The sequence below is a fragment of the Carcharhinus amblyrhynchos genome, chromosome 4 (genome assembly GCF_965287045.1).
Source record: "Carcharhinus amblyrhynchos chromosome 4, sCarAmb.v2.hapA, whole genome shotgun sequence".
NCBI lineage: Eukaryota > Metazoa > Chordata > Chondrichthyes > Carcharhiniformes > Carcharhinidae > Carcharhinus > Carcharhinus amblyrhynchos.
The window spans coordinates 43,099,066-43,112,960 of NC_137327.1; positions in this window are offsets into that span (position 1 = coordinate 43,099,066).

The window sequence follows — 13,895 nt, forward strand, 5'->3', positions numbered from 1 at the left end:
ATAACAGCTACAAAATGAAGGCACATAAAATCGTCGGCTCCAACGCACCCCTGCCTGATGCGCTCAGTGTATTCTGTGCCCATTTTGAGCAAGAGGTCAGCGAGAGCATGCCCTCCACTCCAAAAGCCTTGGACAAACCTATATCCGAGGTCACCATCGCAGACGTCAGAGTAACCTTTCAAGTCCAGAGCAATCTATGGAAAAGGACTGACTTGGATGGGGGACCCAGACATGCAGTCAGATCCTGCGTGGATCATCTGGCAGAGGTATTCACAGACATCTTCAACCTCTCTTTACAACAATTTGAGGTCTCTATCTGCTTCAAGAAGATGACCATCATCCCAGTACCTAAGAAAAGCCAAGCAGTGTGCTTTAATGACTGTCAGCTAATGGCTCTAACCTCCATCATTATGAAGTGCTTCAAAAAGTTAGTCATGGCACAAATTAATTCCAGCCTCCCAGATTGCCTGGATCCACTACAGTTTGCCTACCACTGCAAAAGGTCCAAAGCAGATGCCATCTCCCTGGCCTACACTCAACCCTGGAAAATGTGGGTAAATATCAATTACAACTCACCCTTCAACACCATTATTCCTGCAAAACTCAGCTCCAAACTCCATGTCTTGGGCTTGTCTCCTCCCTCTGCAATTGGATCCTGAACTTCCTAACTCACTGATCACAATCAGGAAGGGTAGGCAACAACATCTCCTCCACAATCATCCTCAACACAGGTGCCCCACAAGCTGTGTTCTCAGCCCTCTACTATACTCCTTATACGCCTATGACTGTATGGCCAAATTCCCCTCCAACTCAATTTTCAAGTTTGCTGATGACACCACCATAATGGTTCAGCTTTCAAACAATGACGAGATGGAATACAGGAAAGATTTAGAGCATCTGGTGAACTGGTGTGATGACAATAATCTCTCCCTCAATGCCAACAAAATGAAGGAGATAATCATCGACTTCAGGAAGCATAAAGGAGAACATGCTCCTGTCTACATCAATGGAGATGAAGTAGAAATGGTTGAAAGCTTCAAGCTTTTAGGTGTCCAGATCACCAATAATCTGTCCTAGCCCCTCCATGCCGATGCTATAGTTAAGAAAGCCCACCAACGCCTCTACTTTTGCAGAAGAATAAGGAAATTTGGCATGTCCACTACAACTCTCACCAACTTTTAAAGAGAAAGCATTTTTTTCTGGTTCTTTCACAGCTTGGTATGGCTCCTGCTCTGTCCAAGACTGCGAGAAATTACAAAGGATCATGAACGAAGCCCAGTCTAACACTCAAACCAACTTCCATCCATTGACACTGTTTACACTTCCCCCTGCCTCAGAAAAGCAGCCAGCATAAATAAGGACCCCGTGCACCCTGGACTTACTCTTTTCCACCTTCTTCCATCATGAAAAAGATACAAAAGTCTGAGGACATGTACCAATTGACTCAAGAACAGCTTCTTGCATGCTGCCATCAGACTTCTGAAAGGACGTACCTCACATTAAGTTGATCTTTCCCTCTATCCTAGCTGTGACTGTAACACTACATTCTGTAATCTCTCTTTCCTTCTCTACATACAGTTTGGCTTGTCTGTATAGTGTACAAGAAACAATTCTTTTCACTGTGTACTAATACATGTGATAATAATAAATCAAATCAAAATCAAATCATATCCTGCAGCCAGTCTTTAGGCCAAGCATTAATTCCCCTAATCTTATTTGTCCTATGTCAAATAAGACTCAGGTCTTAGGTAATAATCCAGGTAATAATCCAGAAATTATTATCTTTGAGGTTCTGCTTCTTAATTTGGTGATTTTGCAGAACCTTCTTCCTCATCCTGTCTATGTTGTTGGCCTTTACATGGATCATAACTACTGGATCCTCCCCCTGTCTCTGCAGGTACCTGTCCAGCCTTGAGCGGATGGCATTGGGCAGGATACACAGCCATCTGGACTCTCGCTCCTTGCTATGTAGAACAGTGTCAATCCTCATCACAATATTGTCCCCTACTACCATTGCATTCTTATGTGCTCTCCATAGTTGAATGACTTCCTGCGCAAGTGTCAGTCGGCTCAACCACCCTGCAGCCCCCACTTTCATCTGATCAAACTGAAAGAACCTCAAATCTATTGGATAATTGCAGAAACTGACATTCATGCATTCCTGTCCTCTACAACCCTTTATCTGCCTCAGCTGCAGTAACATCCACCTGTCCCTGACCACTTTCCAAACCATAAGACCTTATTCTAAGAGCTGTGATAGCCTCCTGAAACAAAGCATCCAAATAGTTCCCTCCCTCCCAAAAGTCTGAGGTCACGTACCAACTGACTCAAGAGCAGCCTCTTCCCTGCTGCCATCAGACTTTTGAATGGACTTAGCTTGTATTAAGTTGATTTTTCTCTACACCCTAGCTATGACTGTAACATTACATTCTGCACTCTGTTCTTTACTTCTTTATGAATGGTATGCTTTGTCTACATAGCACACAAAAAACAATACTTTTCACTGTATGCTAATACATGTGACAATAATAAATCAAATCAAAATGTTTTAGTGTCTGCAGGTCAGTCTCCAGCTCAACGACTAGTTGCCAAAGTTCCTCTCTACTACCAAGCAGCTAGAAAAAAGATCTATTGTTATCAAATTGACAAAACGATTGGGGTATGAGATATATGGCTTTCTACTTGTTTAAAAGAAATAATTTAGGGACACACTAGTGGTGTGCCGCAGGGCTCAGTACTGGGACCTCTTCTCTTTGTAGTGTATGTAAATGATTTGGAAGAGGGAGTAGGTGGTGTGATCAGCAAATTTGCTGATGACACCAAGATGGCTGGATTGGCAGGCAGTGAGGAGCAGTGTCTGGCAATACAGCGGGATATTGATAGGCTGGTTGATTGGACAGATACATGGCAAATGGAGTTTAATCCGAATAAATGTGAAGTGATGCATTTTGGCCAGAATAATGTAGGGAGGAGTTATATGGTAAAGGGTAAGCCCGTAAGGAGTATAGAATCGCAGCAAGACCTGGGGGTGCAAGTGCACAAGTCTTTGAAGGTGGCAGTGCAAGTGGAGAGTGTGGTGAAGAAAGCCTATGGTATGTTAGCCTTTATAGGAAGGGGTATAGAATATAAGAGCTGGAGTCTAATGTTGCAGTTGTACAGAATGTTAGTTAGGCCGCGTTTAGAGTACTGTGTCCAGTTCTGGTCGCCTTACTACCGGAAGGACGTGGAGACTCTGGAGAGAGTGCACAGGAGGTTTACCAGGATGTTGCCTGGTATGGAAGGACTGGGGTATGAGGAAAGATTGAAGAAATTGGGGCTCTTTTCCCTTGAAAGATGCCGACTGAGGGGGGATCTAATAGAGGTATATAAGATTATGAAGGGTATAGATAGAGTAAACAGAGGTAAGCTATTTCCTATGATAGAGACACGTAGGACAAGGGGCCATGGACTTAAGGTGAGGGGGGAGAGGTACAACACAGATATTAGAGGGAGGTTTTTCACACAGAGGCTAGTGGGGGTATGGAATGCTCTGCCAAGTAAGGTGGTAGAGGCAAACACACTAGAGTCATTTAAGAGTAACTTACATAGGCACATGACTGGGTTGGAGATGGGTGGATATAGGAGATTGTTTTAAATAAGGGTCATTAGCATTGAGGCGTCCCTGGTAATGTAAATGGATATGCTATGATAATAATGTTTTTTCTCTTTTCATTCACAGGCTTTAAGTCGGTCCACCTCGTGTCCAACGAGGGGCATACACGCGATGGGTCGTACTGGGGCTGCTCTTGGTTGTTCGAGATTGGCCTAGTGCTTCATGTCGTTAGTGTGTGCCTAAACTGGACCAGATACTGGGCAAGATGACAGCTCAGTGACTATCGCTGATTGCTGTGCAGACACATGGATTTGGGCCGGCGTCTGTGGGAGTTTGCGCATTCTCCCTGTGCTTGCGTGGGTTTTCTCCGGGTGCTCCAGTTTCCTCCCACACCCCAAAGATGTGCTGTTAGGCTGATTGGCAGGAATAAATTGTCCCTAAATCAGATTCCCTCAATCTGGATGGCCATAAAACATTAGACAGGGCTCATGGGGGGAGAGGGGGACTGGTGGTGTTGAGATGGCAGCGCGGGCTCGTTGGGCCGAAGGGCCTGTTTCCCAGGCTGATTTTGTTCTTTTTGTTCTTCTCTTATTTTGGCATGGTGAATTAGCGCATGATTCATTCATCCTTGCCACCTGCACTCACATTCAATTGAGATTTAATGAATGTTTCCTCTTTTTCACAAGTTCAGAACACATAAAAATAACACAAGCAGCCTGATTCCATAGGAGTGGGATTACACGTCAACAGCAGACATTTTTATCCATGAATGGCACTAATTTGCAACACTAGCCATAAAAAGGCAAATAGAATTAGTTGGGCTGAGAAAGGCTTTGATTAGGAGCAGTTCTTCCACTACCATCTCAGAATTGTTGAAAATGGAGATTTGCTTCAGAATTCTATGCTTACATCTGTACTAAAAGTTCAAGGTATTATTTTCTAATTTTACACTCCCAGTAGGGAGCCTCATCCACTGGGAGTGTGTGTCAGGAATGAAGGCTCATGTGGTGTATCATTTTCCAGTATTCACTCCCAGTTCATTTAGGCGCTGGGGGATCAGAAACATTTTTGGTTTATTCCACCTGCCACATATTTTGCTCTGACTTTGCAAAGGGCAAAACTTAACGGAACATCTTCCTCCATTAATAGCAATGACTGTGGCATCAAACTATAAGTAACAGTGAAGAAAATCTGCATCTTTTTACCATTTTTAGAGTTAATGGCAATTCAAGATTTCATGCACCAGTGGAGGTCCATTGGACCATCATCAGTTGGCACCTTATTCTGTCACTGCACACTTGAGGGATGTGTATCTGGTTCACATTTATCCAAGGCAAATCCTTTTCCATGACACAGTCCCAAACCTCAGGCTGCCAGATTATTTCTTTCCCTTTGGTGGTATCTATTTCAGTGTTTGTTTTGGTAACCTATGGTCTCTCTTCCACTAACTGCTCCCAGTCCTAATGACCTATTTCGGGGGATTGTATTCTTTCCTTTTTGTGCATTGATTTACGTCTGACTTGGTTCTAAGTATGTTCCGTTGGTTCTTAATGTCTCAGATGTAATCTATCCTGTAAAATATGTTGAGCCTTTGATATCTTTTTTAAACAGCTTTCCTCCTGCAGCATGGAAACATATGCTCCACACTGGTGAATTGTGGAGATTTCATTTTATTCCTTGTAAGTGTCTCTTCCACAAGTCAGTAGTTTTGCTGAGTTAATGTTTGTTAATGAAAGCATCAATTTAGCAGTATCTGTTTCAGCTATGATACTTTCCTCCAGGTGTGTTCCGGTTTCCTCCCACAGGCTGAAGATGTGCGGTTTAGGTTATTTGGCCTGCTAAATTGACCCTAGTGTCAGGGGGATTAGCAGGATAAATATGCGGGGTTACGGGGATAGGGCCTGGGTGGGATTGTGGCTGGTAAAGACTCAATGGGCCGAATGGCCTCCTTCTATATGGTAGGGATTCTATGATTTCCAGATCTATGAACCCATAAAACCAGTGTTATATGCTTAAAAGGGGGTTGTGGCATCGGGATAATGTCACTGGCCTAATATTCTGGAAACCCAGGGTAATGCCCTGGGGACAGAATTCAACTCCCACCATTGCAGATTGTGAAATTTGAATTAAATTTTTAAAAAATCTGAAATTAAAAGTCTAATGATGAACATGAAATGATTGTCACAAAAACCCATCGAGTTCACTAATGTCCTTTTAGGGAAGTGAAATCGGCCAAGCTTAACTGGCCTGGCCTGTATGTGACTCCAGACCACCGCAATGTGGTTGACCCTTAAATGCTCTTAGAAGTGGCCCAGCCAGCGACACCCACATCCCATGAATGAATTTAAAAAAAGAGCATTGTGATAAAAGTTTAAAGAAAAACTTTTCACAGAAAACTATTGAAGCAAGAAATAATTGAGGTGGTAAATTAGGAATAGGACTTAAAGGAACAAGATGTTCCAGAAGGGATGCCACACATATGTATTCAAAGAAATTAGGAGGGAAAATAGCAAGAGTGCCACCACATATATTAAAAGAAATTAGAAAAGTGAACTGTGTAGCAGACTGGTAGATTTCTATATTTGTAAAGGGATATGGAATAAGAACAGAGAACTATAGATCAGATACCTTAATGTCACCGATAGAAAAGATAGGGAGTCCTTACTCAAAGAAGTAATTTTATAAATCTAAAAAATCAGAAGGGAAACACTATGCTTGCCCGGTCTTATTGAACACTTTGAAAAAGTAATAGAAAGGGTACTTCAAGCTGATGTGGTAGACAAAATATATTTGGATTTGCAAAAGGCCACAGAAAAGGTAAAACATAGTAGGCTCATTACTAAGGTCAGAACTTGCGGGATGAGTAGCAGAATGGATAACAAGCTAGCTACAAAGCAGAAAACAGAAAGTAGGGGTTAAAGGTAGTAGTTACTCAGAGAGAAAAATGGTGAGAAAGGGTAATGTCCCACAAAGATCAGTGCTAGGAGCACTGTTACAATTTACTTAAATGATTTGAACTTGTGAATCAGAAGAATCATTTCAAAATTTACAGATGACACCAAATTGAGTTTGCATTTAATACAAAAGAGAATTCAGACAAAATACCGGCAAGTACAGAATGGGTGCGTGATTGACAAATGAACTTCAACATAGATAAGTTTGCAGTAGTAAATTTTGTAGGAGAATAATAAGAAACTAAAAAGGGTAGAGGAACAGAAGGATGTAAAGTACAGGTACACAAATCCACTTCTCAATGCTCAATTAAGAGGCACTCTTCCTTGGCAGGAACACAAGCAATAAGAGCACGAGGAGACCACATAGCCTACTCTACTATTGAACATGATCATGGCTAATATGGACTTTGGCTTCATTTGCCTGCTTGCTCCCCATATTTTGTTCCCTGAGTGACCAAAATCTCAGCCTTAAACGTATTCAAAAATGAAGGATCCACAACCGGCTGGAAAGATTCACAGCCCCTTGAGTGAAGAAATTTCTCCTCACTTCAGTCCTAAATGATCAATTCCTTATCCTGAGACTCTGCCCCCATGTTTTAGATTCCCTCAACAGCGGAAACAACTTTTCAGCATCCACCCTATCAAGCCCATTCAGAATTGCTTGATTCAAGCATTTTCAATGAGGTTGACTCACATTCTTCTGAACTCTAGAGAATATAGGCCCAATTTATTCAGCCGTTCATCATAGGACAACCCTGATTTAACTGCAACTCCAATTGGTGTCACCCCAGAGACAAATTTAGTGAAACTTTACTGTACCCCCTACAATACAAGTATGTCCTTTCTTAAGTGTGGAGATCAATACGATATACGTTACTCCAGATGTGATCTCACCAAAACCCTGCCCAAATGTAGCAAGACTTATTTATTCCTGTACTTCAACATCCTTGCAATAAAGACCACCATGTGCCATTTGCCATCCTAATTGCTTACTGTACTTGTATCCTGATGAGCACACCCAATCTTTTTGAGTATTAGCACTTACAAGTTTCTCATATTTTAAAAAATATTCTGCTTCTCTATTCTTATGACCAAAGTGAATAACTTCACATTTCTCTACATTATACTCCATCCGCCATCTTGTTGCCCTCTCACATAACCTGTTGTTATCTCTTTGCATGTTGTTATCTCTTTGTCTTGTCATGTCATTCCCAAATGTTTCCTCCCACCTAGCTTTGTATCATCAACAAACCTAGAAACATTACGTTCTGTCTTTTATTCTAAGTCATTAATGTAGGTTGAAAACAGTGAGGCCCATCATTGATTCTTGTGGCACTGCATTATTCACTGCCTGCGAACTTGAAAATGTCCAGTTTGTGCCCATTCTCTGCTTCCTGTCCATTAAATAACCCTCTAATCTTTTATACGTATCCTATTGAATGCCATTTGGAAATCCAGTAAAACACTTTCCTGCGCTATCTCCATATCCCTTGAAATCATCAGTTTCCAGACATCTATCATTGACTCATAGAACCCTACAGTGCAGAAAGAGGCCCTTTGGCCAATCAAGTCTGCACCGACCGCAATCAAACACCCAGGCCCTACCCCCATATCCCCACATATTTTACCCGCTAATCCTTCTAACCTAAGCATCCTAGTACACCAAAGGGCAATTTTTAACATGGCCAATCAACCTAACCCGCACATCTTTAGGCTGTGGGAGGAAACTGGAGCACCCAAAGAAAACCCACGCAGACATGAGGAGAACGCACAAACTCCACACAGACAGAGACCCAAGCCGGGAATCGACCCAGGTCCCTGTAGCTGTGAAGCAGCAGAGCTAACCACTGTGCTACAGTGCCGCCCACAATCTACAATAAATCTGCAGATTTATTTCTTGAACATGCTCAGTGATTGAATTTCTACAGCCCTCTGGGGCAGAGAATTCCAAAGATTCCCCCTCTGAGTGAAGAAATTCCTCCTCATCTTAATCTTTAATAGCCTACCCCTTATCCTGAGATTATGTCCCCTAATTTTAGACTCACCAGCCAGGGGGGGAAACATCGTATCTACATCTGCCTTGTGATTTTCTGTAAAAATGTTGTAAATTTCAGTGAGTTCAACCCTTGTTGAGCTTTTGTTTTTCAATGGAATATATTGCTGTTGGACATTTTGAATTATTTATTTAAATGTTTCCCACTGTTCATTTACCACCATATTTTTCAGTGTCTTTACCCAATTAACCTTGGTTAGTTCTCCTCTCAGACCCACGTAATTGGCTTTGTTTAAGTTTTATGATTCTTGTCTGTGATTGAAGTCAGTCACTTTCAAACAACATGAAATTCAGTGGTATTATGATTACTGTTTCTCAGTGGAACTTTTAATATAACATTTCTAATTAATCTTTCTTCATTACATAATGCTAGATCCAAGATCGCTTTCTCCCTTGTTGGTTCAACAACTTATTGCTCCAAGAAACTGTAACAAGAACATTCCACAAATTTATCTTCTGACCACTCTTGCCAACTTGATTATTACATCCCCCACTATTATTACATTGCCTTTGTTACAAGCTCCAATAATTTATTCTTTAATGCTCTGTCTAATAGTATCACTACTGTTGTATCTATTGATATTTTAGTTCTTAGCAACGCAGATGGTAATTAACTTTGGTGGTTTGTATTCTGATTTCAGTATTGACTCATCAATCCATTTCTTTGCTAGCTGAGGTAAATATGTGCAAAAGACACCTGCACTTTTGTATTGTTCGGTCTGCAGAAACATGATTGATTTTTCAATTGTATTTTGCTTGGGTGTGAAATGATAAGTTGGACTAAGTCATATTATGGATTAGGATGAGATTCTCTGATCTCATCTGTGTCCATTCCACTGCAAGGGAGAACGGAGAATTTGGTGTTCCAGCCAAAACTCCATTCACTGCAGTGGCACCAGAGAATCCCAGTTGCGATGAAGTTTGAGATTTTTAGTGATTATTTCCACAATATCCAATTCTGTGCTTAATAACTTCAAAACACTCTCCTCCATACTGCAGAATTTTCCACGACACCATTTTGAAGTGATTGAAATCTTGTTAAATAGGTTGAATGGAGTTTTACAAGGCAAGCCCAGTGCATTGCATTGTTATGAATATGCTGATCTATAATTATTGACTTGCTCCAGACAACAGCTAAGCAAAGCAGGAGTTAATTCTTTACCACATTCATTACTCACAATCTCATCATCCTACTTACCATCCTAAACCGTCTTCTCATTAATATTCTTGAATTATCTTTGTTGCCATAATGTTGTGTTTGTTTTTATAAATACAGATTATTTATTGATAGGACGATTAGGGATGGGCAATAAATGCGGGCCCAGCCAGTGACATCCCATGACAGAATATAAGAATAAATGAAACTTCTTTGGTTGCTCCCATTTAATGACGCCATTGCTCCTTGTTCCAGCAGAAGGGCTCCTAGTTTCCCTTTTGCTGTCTGCATGAATAAAATTTGGGTAATACCAGATAGCACAGAGAGTATTGGAATAGTTATCACAGCTGTACAAAACAAGCCACAGAAAAGAATGGGAAAAATTGTTTTTATATTGTGGTTTTCTTATAGTCCCAGAGTACTTGTCAGACACTGATATACTTCTGAAGTATAGTCACTTGTTGTAGTGCAGAGAAAGCCAGCATCAATTTGTGCACAGCAAATTTGCATGAACAGCGATGAAACAAATGATTGGATAATTTGCATTGTTGATACTGGTTGAGGAATAACTGCTAATCTCTCCCAGACCACTTATATTCTCCTCCACCTGCTTCCATTGATTTAGTTCGCTTTATTGTCACATGTATTAGTATACAGTGTATTAGTACTGTTTCTTGGATGCTAAGCAGACAAAGCATACTGTTCACAGAGAAGAAAATGAGAGAGTGCAGAATATAGTGTTACAGTCTTACTAGGGTGCAGAGAAAGATCAACTTAGTGCGTGGTAGGTCAGTTCAAAAGTCTGTTGGCAGCAGGGAAGAAGCTGTTCTTGAGTTGGTTGGTATGTGACCTCAGACTTTTGTATACTTTTCCCAATGGAAGAAGGTGGAAGAGGATATGCTCAGGGTGCATAGAGTTCTTAATTATGCTAGCTGCTTTTCCGAGGCAGCGGGAAGTGTAGACGAGAGTCAACGGATAGAAGGCTGGCTTGCCTGATGGATTGGGCTACATTCACGACCTTTTGTACTTTCTTGCAGTCTTAGACAGAGCAGGAGCCATACCAAGCTGTGATACAACCAGAAAAAATGCTTTCTGTGGCGCATCTGTAAAAGTTGGCAAGAGGCATAACTAACATGCCAAATTTCCTTAGTCTCCTGAGAAAGTGGAGGCATTGATGGACTTTCTTAACTATAGTGTCATTATGGGGGCCCAGGACAGGTTGGTGATTTGGATACCTAAAAACTTGAAGCTCTTGACCATTTCTACTCAGTCCCATTGATGCAGACAGGGGCATGTTCTCCACTATGCTTCCTGAAGTCAATGACAATCTCCTTTGTTTTGCTGACTTTGAGGGAGAGATTATTTTTGTTGCACTAGTTCACCAGGTTCTCTATCCCATTCATCAGGCAAAATTGAAAACATGTACCAACAGACTCAAGAACATCTTCTTTCCCATTGTTATCAGACCTTTAAATGAACTTTCCGGCTGATCTTGTCTGCACCTTCTCTGTAGCTGTTAACACTATATTCTGCACTCTGTTCTATTATCTGACGTGCTTATGTATGGTATGATTTGTATGGCTAGCAGGCAAAACAATACTTTTCACTGTATCTTGATGTGATTGGAGGATTGTGGATGTTGTTCCTTTATTCAAGAAAGGGAGTAGAGATAGCCCTGGAAATTATAGGCCAGTGAGTCTAACCTCAGTGATTGGTAAGTTGATGGAGAAGTTCCTGAGAGACAGGATTTATGAACATTTGGAGAAGTATAATATGATTAAGAATAGTCAGCATGGCTTTGTCAAAGGCAGATCATGCCTTACAAGCCTGATTGAATTTTTTGAAGATGTGACTGAACACATTGATGAAGGAAGAGCAGGAGATGTAGTATATATGGGCTTCAGCAAGGCATTTGATAAGGTGCCCCACGCAAGGCTTATTGAGAAAGTGAGGGGGCATGGGATACAAGGGGACATTGCTTTGTGGATCCAGAACTGCCTTGCACACAGAAGGCAAAGAGTGGTTATAGATGGGTCATATTCTGCATGGAGGTCGGTCACCAGTGGAGTGCCCCAGGGATCTGTTCTGGGACACTTACTCTTCGTGATTTTTATAAATGACCTGGATGAGGAAGTGGAGGGATGGGTTGGTAAGTTTGCTGATTGGTTGGAGGTGTTGTGGATAGTGTGGAGGGATGTCAGAAGTTGCAGTGAGACATTGGTAGGATGCAAGACTGGGTGGAGAAGTGGCAGATGGAGTTCAACCCAGGTAAGGGTGAAGTGGTTCATTTTGGCAGGTCAAATAGAATGGCAGAATATAGTAATGGTAGGACTCTTGGTAGTGTGGAAGATCAGAAGGATCTTGGGGTCTGAGATTGTAGGACGCTTAAAGCAGCTGCGCAGGTTGAAGCTGTGGTCAAGAAGGCATATGTTGTACTGGCCTTCATCAATCGAGGAATTGAGTTTAGGAATCAAGAGATAATGTTGCAGCTATATAGGACCCTGGTCAGACCCCACTTGGAGTACCGTGCTCAGTTCCGGCCACCTCATTGCAGGAAGGATGTGGAAGCCATAGAAAGGGTGCAGAGGAGATTTACAAGGATGTTGCCTGGATTGGGGAGCAAGCCTTATGAGGATAGGTTGAGAGAGCTCGGCCTTTTCTCCTTGGAGAGACGAAGGAAGAGGGGTGATCTGATAGAGGTGTATAAGATGTTGAGAAGTATTGATTGAATGGATAGTCAGAGGCTTTTTCCCAGGACTGAAATGTTGCCATAAGAAGACACAGGTGTAAGGTGCTGGGGAGTAGGTACAGAGGATATGTCAGGGGTAAGTTTTTCACTCAGAGAGTGGTGGGTGCATGGAATGGGCTGCCAGCAACAGTGGTGGAGACGGATTCAATAGGGTCTTTTAAGACACTTTTAGATAAGTACATGGAACTTCGTAAGAAAGAGGGTTATAGGTAAGCCTAGTAATCTCTAAGGTAGGGACATTTCGGCACAACTTTGTGGGCTGAAGGGCCTGTATTGTGCTATAGTTTTTCTATGTTTCTAAGTGCTAATAAATCTAAATCTAAATCATCAGGAGAATTCTGTTGTTCTGCCCCACAAATAGTATCATGGAATTTTTTTGTTCACCTGAGAAGCCAAACAGAGCTTCGTTGTAATGACTCATCTGAAATTAATCCTAATTATTTTTGTGAGTTTTTTTATATCTGTTTATACTGACTCCTCCAGATTGCAGAAATTACAGTTACCCAGTGGGTCTGCGAATCAACCTAACAGTACATTTCATGTAACTTCCTCCATGCCAAACCCCTAATGACTGCTCTGTAGATAGTCTCCCACCAGGGATTCATGTCTTTTCTGGATGGCAAGATGGAACGCCACAATGTGTCTGGATGATCTGCAACAGCAAGGAAGTGGTGAATTTGTAAGGAAACGATCATCCCACATTGGAATGGCACGGATTTCTGAGATTTCTGAGAGACAGCTCAAATTGTGGGGTCAAAAGTACTGAGAGTTGCTGCAGGGTCTGACGCCGATGAGACATTCTATCTGCACAGGAATCAGCTTGGGTGGGATTGCCCCACGTGCCTGAGGCACTTCGACATGTGTAGCTTGCTCTGGATTCTTTGAGATTCTTGAGAATTTAAGTTCTTTTTGGTTTTGGTGATGAGCTGGGGGCCACTTTTTTCGGTGACATCCAGCCCTCTTCTGCAATCCAGTACATTCCAGACTCTGCTCACTTTATGCTCCAGACACATTTCCTCCATCAACCAGCCATACTAATGGAGATGCAGATTCCTGAGTTGTGGCTCCCCGGATGATTGTCGATGGGAGAGGGCTCTGGATGGAGGTGACCGTGTACTAGATCTTGGTTAAAGAGAGGAAGCTTCCACAAGGAAACACATAGACCCACAGGATTTATGAAAAGCAGCAGTGTGTCCTAATTCAGACCATGCAGCTAGCAGAAGAAACATAATTTAGGAGGGACCTCGACATACATCTCCCTAAGTGGAAGCTTCCAATCTCCATAAATGTGATGTTATCCAAACTCTGTTGCCTGATCTTAACTTGCACCAAGTCTGCTGCGCCGTCACTCCTATGTTTGCTGACCTACATTGACTCATGGTTATTTTCAT